Source organism: Brachyhypopomus gauderio, unplaced genomic scaffold, assembly GCF_052324685.1.
Source record: "Brachyhypopomus gauderio isolate BG-103 unplaced genomic scaffold, BGAUD_0.2 sc165, whole genome shotgun sequence".
Lineage (NCBI taxonomy): Eukaryota > Metazoa > Chordata > Actinopteri > Gymnotiformes > Hypopomidae > Brachyhypopomus > Brachyhypopomus gauderio.
The window spans coordinates 273,665-280,782 of NW_027506986.1; the positions used below are offsets into that span (position 1 = coordinate 273,665).

At 43.6% G+C, this 7,118-nt stretch overlaps 1 long non-coding RNA gene across 1 annotated transcript; it reads left to right on the forward strand.

Annotated features, from left to right (window-relative positions):
- The first annotated feature begins 435 nt into the window (after nt 1-435).
- On the forward strand, nt 436-6,911 carry LOC143501249 (uncharacterized). The gene is made up of 3 exons (XR_013126858.1): nt 436-664; nt 1,818-2,002; nt 6,712-6,911. It is a non-coding gene; the product is annotated as an uncharacterized LOC143501249 (long non-coding RNA).
- Nucleotides 6,912-7,118: the final 207 nt, after the last annotated feature.

Below are 7,118 nucleotides of genomic sequence, written 5' to 3' on the forward strand. Positions count from 1 at the left end.
TTGTTTTTTTTTCAGATTCAACTATCTTTTTTGTGCAAATCATTGTTATTCATCACATAGTTATTCGTCGTGTTTGTGTTTATTTATTGTGGATGTGGGGAATCCCATGAATATAGCAAGGAGTCATCAAGTTGTGATTTTCCTGAAATTAAATTCCAGCAGGTTTGGGGGTGGGGTGTTCTTTCTTGTTTGTAACTTTGTATGGGACCGTTTCTTAAATAAGACTGAAACCGATCAGTTTGCTGTTGTCTACCAGATAGAAAGACACACAACAGTCAGTCAACAGGATTTTTATGGGTCCTGTCGCTTTTCTTCTTCTCCAGGACTAGCTGTGAATGTACAATTTAGTGAATCACTTCCTACATTATTGTTTTATGGCCTCAAGTGTTACAGTACAAAAAAAATCCATTCCAAAAATTCACAGCAGTTCCTGACTTGGGTCCTTAAAACACCCATCTTGCATTCTGAGCAGGCTAAGATGATGGTGTGTCAGTCACCCCTGGGCGTTATGCGATCCTCAGTCTCCATGCTAACAACTCGCTCACGACCAGCATGCCCGGGCTCAAGCCTTTCAGCTCCATCTCTATCGCCGCACACCCCTCTCCACAGAGGCCCGCTGTGCTGCACCTCGCTGTAGAGCCTTCGACGCTGCACGGTTATGAAGGTTAGTTAGCGGTTGGCCGTGTTAGTCTTGGCCGGGCCGCGGTTCATTCTTGGCGCAGGTGCCGAAAGCTAAGCAGGCTGAACTCTTGACATTAGCTGGCTCGGCGAGTGAGAATATGCGCAGGCCCGAACAGCCCCGAAGTTTGAATGAGCCTTTTGTTTGCTTGGAGTGTCGCGCGGCCGGAGAGGAGGCGCGCGACGGGCTTTAAGAACGGACAATTACTAGCGCTCCACATTCAGAGTGAAGCTAATTACTCATCACGAGAAGCTCCTTACTGGCTCATTTTGTTACAATCTGACATCATTACACCAGCAATTTCCTACACAGAAGGGGGATTTGTTTCAGTTCAGACCAATTAGACCCCCTTTAGGTCTCCGTGTTTTCTTATTCTCCGGCACAGACAAGAGGCGACACGCGGTGAGCTCCTACTTTGTGGCAGGGAGACGGAGAACCTGTCGTTACTCCTCAGAGCACACAGTCAGAGAGAGGGAGCAAGGAGGTGAAAACACGGAGCTCAAAGTGTAGCAGCCAACCGCACCTCAGACTGACTAGATACGGCGGAATCTCCCTCTCCATCCAAAAGACAGATGGCAAAAAGCTGTACAGTGGTGGCCGTTTATAATTCAAGTCTTATTCCCTTCTAACTCTAATATTAAAAGTTATTTTGAAACTGAGAGTGCGTAAGATTATTACTCTCTCGCTCTCCGGGCCGGACGAGGGATCTCAATGATGAGGTGACAACGCATCATATTCCCATCCTCCCCGCGCGCGCCTGTCAACAGCGAATTCAAATACGTGTGATTGGCAGACCGTCATTTTTACAATCTCATGTGAAAATGTGTGTGGTGGTGTGGTGGTGTGGAGAGGGAAGCGGGCGTCGTGCCTCTCCAAAACACTGGCTTTTCCCTGCAATTCCCCTGCAGGGTCCTTACTGTTGTGGTTTAATTATTCAGCTCTTCATCTATTAGTGTGCCAAAATGGGGATCGTGTACCAGAAAATAAAAGTACACACAGACAGCTCATCCCTGTAGATGGTTTAAAGATGCATAATGGCACGCCGCATTCATGATGTCGTTTCGAAGAGTGTGATAAGAGTGCTGTTCGGTGACATGAAGGGTCACGCATCACATCCAAACTTTAATGTTTCTTTCAGGCGATATTTAATGGATGCTTTGGACCAGCGCTGGCTCTCGAGTGTGTGTTTGACGAAAGAAAGGAAGTGACATTCAAATGCGGAAAGGTCTCAGAGACACTCCCTTCTTCATCTGCACATAACACCACATCGGCTTGAACAGGAAATCATGGATGCTCAAAGGAATATCATTAACAATAAAAAAGGTACAATATTCTCTCCCCCCCCCCCCACCCCTCTCTGCATATGTAAGTGTGGAAGTTTTTTTTTTTTTTTGATTGCTTTCCTGTCATTAGACTATGAATTGCCTCTTTGAAAATAATGACTGCAGAGGCTCCAAATCATTTTAAAAGAAAATATCAAAATGGTTTAAGCTGCTTAGGATGAATGCCAATTATATTTTAATATTCAGCCGAGCATATTTCAGCACGGTGGGCGACGCATGCCTAGCACACGGTACTGGGCAGCTGTGACTGCGCTAGTGCTTCAGTGGCAGGCTAATTTAGTGAGGAACTACCTGACTGATGGCATCCACAATGAGCAGGTAATCTACTGAGGATTGCTCTATGGTTATGAGCTCCCTGCATCAGCTTGGCAACACAAAAATACATCAAGACCAATTACGATATCAACTTTCAGCCTGATACCCTTGCCACGCAAGTGCATGTATTTCTGCCCCAGGCACTTTAAATTGCATCTAATTTGAAATCTTTGGGGTTTTAATTAAATTTTAGAATATATGGAATTCTTCATTAGTACCTGTTTGGAATGGGAGATTATGCGTGTATCTCCCAAGCTCTTACCCTCTCTGCCGCTGCCTCTCCCTCTCATTAAAACGTAGAGATAGCCATTAGTTTCTGAGAAGCAGATTCAGTGTAAGGCATCTGAATGAGATCCACAGCTCTGGAAAAATGACCAAAAAAGGCAAAATAATAATAATAATAATAATAATAATAATAATAATAATAACAATTAAAATAATAATAATAAGAATAATAAAATCAATACCAGTGAGCGATATTAAGCTCTGTCCTTTAATGAAATCCTAGATTTATCTTAATGAATTGCAAACTGCTATCTGAATATAAGATGTACTGTGTTTCTTGAAAGGAAAAGGAAAATGAAAGTATTAGAACGTTTTGTGTGTTTTTATAGAGAGATTCCCACCATCTCCTGAATTCTGAAATCATTAATGTACTCTGATGTATTTTATAGTCCTACAAGATGGACTACTGCACAAATAAATGTCTTTTGCAACTGACTGATGCATTGCAAGACTAACTGCACTAATGCTGATGGCCAATAAAAGAACAACTATGCTTTCAGTTCAGGTATACAGCTACTGACTGAGAATGGAGAGACCTCATTCTTGTGTAGGTTAGAGCTAGCCTCGTGATGTACATGGGGCTTGTGTAATGGTTTTGTATAGCGTGGTGTTACTGTAGTTTGTATAGCTACTGTGTAGCTGTTGTGTAGTAGAGTTATGTTAAGGAGGTGTGCTGATGGTACATTTCTAAGGCATATTGTGCTGATGTCATGGAATGGCTTTGTGAGAGTTTAGTGAGAAAGTTGTGAGACTTTGTTGTGTGCTTTGCTGCTGTGTGTGACTTCTCTCTCCCCTCTGTTCTGTGTCAGTATGTGAGGTGCAGTGCATGTTAGGGTTAGGGTCGCCCCCACTGATGTGTATACACAGGGGTGTGTCAGACCACACCCACCAGACTGAGATTACACTCCCAGCACTGCGCAGTGAACCTACACACTTCACGTTGAGGAAAAAAAAGAGATTAATCTCTCTCTCTCTCTCTCTCTCTCTCACACACATACAAACATGTTCTACTGTAAGAATCAAAGAAAAAATTATAAATGAGTGTAAAGAATATTATTTCTTGATGCCTTATTTGTAAGAACATTAGCTGCCATAAATCAACCTATGAATATCCACACACAAACAAAAACATGTACTGAAAATGAATGTATTGTTCATGTATTAGTAGTACCCGGCCACGAAGACCCGGCCACGTGTGAGAACAGGAGGAACTGCTTGGGCCAGCAGGAGTGTGTTGGGAGTGGACTCACTTTACATATGTAAACCAGGGATCTGATTGTTGACCACTAAGACTCATCAACAAATCAGGAACAGCAAGCCTCTAGGTGGTTAGAGTCAACATTTCCTGACATGCTAATACTATCCAAACTAAGGCTTTGCTTTCTGGAGGTCTATTCAAGCTCCTTTAGTATTGGCTGCAAGTCAATTCAGTGTCTCTGAATGGCTTTTTAAAATACAGAAAACAATTTGCTCTTTGAGCAGTGTGACATATTGTATCTAGCAGAAATTGTTGCTTTTACACAGAGTGCTAGCTTTTTTAAAGGAGTGGTGAACATAACTTTTTATTTCACTGTCACACAGTATTAAACATGATGAATATGCTTCAAATGGAGTAGGTTTGGAATGTCACACGGTTGCAGGTAATAAAAGTCTCAACCATTCAATAACGTGGCAGACGCCCGTGTTGGAGCAGCCGGAGTCGCCATGGAGCTAATGTCACAGCCCAACATGGTGCCAGCTCAGTTCTTAATTAAACCATGAAAATGTGACTTATTGCACCTTCAATTCTCTGCCAGGGCCACGTTTTTGGAATGTGATCTTTTTTACTGCTGATTTCATCATCCTCCACTGATTCCCAAAATGGCCTCCTTAATAGCAAACACAATATTGACAACAGGGAGTACACAGAGAAATCTAATTTTTTTACTGCAGTTTTTCTATTTAGTACAGGGTTCTTATCAACACTTGAAATGATAGGTGATTTTGGGTTACACTGCAATGTCGGTGTATATCATAACCAACACAATACCAGTAGCCACAGCGAAAGACAGATACAAATCTATTAAAAAATGTGTATGCGAATCTTGGACAGAAGGAGTGAATGTGTGTGGTGTAGCAATATGGAATGAGGTATGGCGTGAGAGTAGCGACCAGGCCCAGTCTCATCCTCATTAATGCTGTATCCTTCAGTAATGGAGGCAGGTCACACCTCCCCAGCAGAGGAGAGGAGATGTTTCGTAGAGCCTCCCAATGTTCCATTCACCTTTAAGTTTTTAATCACGTCCTCTCGGCAGTGAGGCGAAGGGGAGTGGCGAGCGTTCCCCTGTGATGTTGAGGGGGAGTGGGGGAATGAGAGCTCCCCTCTCACGCTAATCACTAGGGGGCCACACAGCCTTAATGCATGGATCTTTCAAAGGACTCTGGTATGCGCTCTTACTACAGAAGACGAGAACGTAGAAGAAAGCAAGATTGGGAAAGATGGGGGTTAAAGGCATGTTGAGACTGTACCTTAACGGGCAGGCGTCTTGGTTAGAAATGTGGAGTTGAGAGAGTTGTACCACTTACCACAAGTAATGAATTACCTTATAAGCCAGACTAGACCTGGTGAAATGATAAGAGGTTTCAACTTCTAATGGTAGTACAAAAATGAAGGAAAAACTCAAAAAGAAGAAGGAATGCTTCAGGAGAAGAAAGAGTTTTATTAGTTCAAGTAAAAAAAAAGACCTCTATGTTAATATCTCATGTGCCTTATAGACAAAACCAGCGAGCTTGGTAAAATAAATAAATAAGATATAAGGCATATTCTGCACTGATTTAGACCCTGTTAATGCTTTTTCCCCAATAAAAGCATGATTTTAAAGTGGCCCCAGCTGGGTTCTCCCATTACAGGAGCTCAGTGACTGGCTAATGCCTCCTTCATAAATACTTGCCACAATAGTGGACATAAACCCAGGCGATTGGTTTTACCTGATCAATACGAACAAATGCGGCCACAGCCAATGGGACGCAGCCGATTCCCTGGCGGCCACTAGCGGTGTAATCTGTTTTGAGGAGGAGTTTAACGAGCTGTAGCGTCTTTACGACGTACCACTGCTCTGCGCAGGGATACCATTTCAGAGGGTCGACTCACACTTTATTTAAACAATTTACACCAGGGCTCTGGCTCACTGCTAGGACCTGACCTCTCACCATGTGCTTTAAACTTTTCATTAGGTATGGGAGAAAGCTGGGGTGTGGGCCGCTCCACCTAAAACGGCCTAAATAAGCGGTGCCTTCTGAGAAATCATGTCAACCCCATGAGAGAAGCACAGCCCTGCCGAGATGGCCCAGGCCCGTCCAGAGGGCACGTCACTTGCACACCCACACCTGCTAGCCCTGCTGCTGTGATACCCATCATTACATATTTAAGGAAGCATAAAACATTTGTAAAACTGCACATACATGTTATTTTAGTCTGTAAAAGACTTTTACTGATGTAATTATTGCACAAGGTAAAATCTGAACTTAAAATGAACATAGAGTATTGAACTACATTTATCTATATACAAGTATGTTTATCTATATACAAATGTGAAATAGGAGAAATAGGAATAATGCAAGCAGGTTGTACTGATCAAAGCAAAGTCACAGTCATATTAAAGGAGGTGGCAGGTGTGTGCAGGCGTTTCTCCCTGCAGGAGTCATCGTGTGCTTGGCCAGTGTACTTCGAGGAGGAGGAGGAGTTTGAGGTCACAGCCCAGCAAGAAAGAGCACAGAGCTGCCACTGTTGACTAGGCCCATGTACGATGTCACATTACCTGCCTTAAACACACACACACACACACACACACACACACACACACACACACACACACTCTTCCACTGGTCCTCATGTTCATTAATATTAAACATGAAAGTAGGCGTAGCAGTAAGTCCAGATGCAGCTGTGTTCTGGGTGCAGGGTGTCAGCACAGGGAGGGGGTGTTCACTCCACCACAGGCTCATACCAGACACGCCCCCCCTTATATATCCTGGACCAGGGTGCACTGCAGCGTTACCTGTGTCAAAACACTTCTTAACATGTTGATTTGCATCCTCTTTACATCACAGCTGGGCTGCAGAGGGGTCGTCCATCGCCAGTGATGCCATTGTGCTCCTGAACAAATGGACCCGTTTCTTCAGTGGTCCAGGGGAGTAAGTCGGCCTGGATATCAGCTGACCTGTTCAGACGCTCAAATGTAGAACATCCGCAGTCAAAAGGGTGTACTTTGAAGGACACGGAGGGCTGACAAAATAAACACTTCTCTTAAAAATAATTGCTGGTAGATGCATTATAGTGGTACTGAAAAGAATGTTAAGGGCCAGCAATAGCTCTGGTAGAGCTACAATTCCAACACATCACTCTCTCATTGTTCAAGTGCCTTCATCACCAGCGGTGGTCTTCTCCTCATTGTCCATCCGTCATTTGAATAAGTGAGACTGAAACTTGGCGCCTAGAGTTCTGGCTTGATTCCATC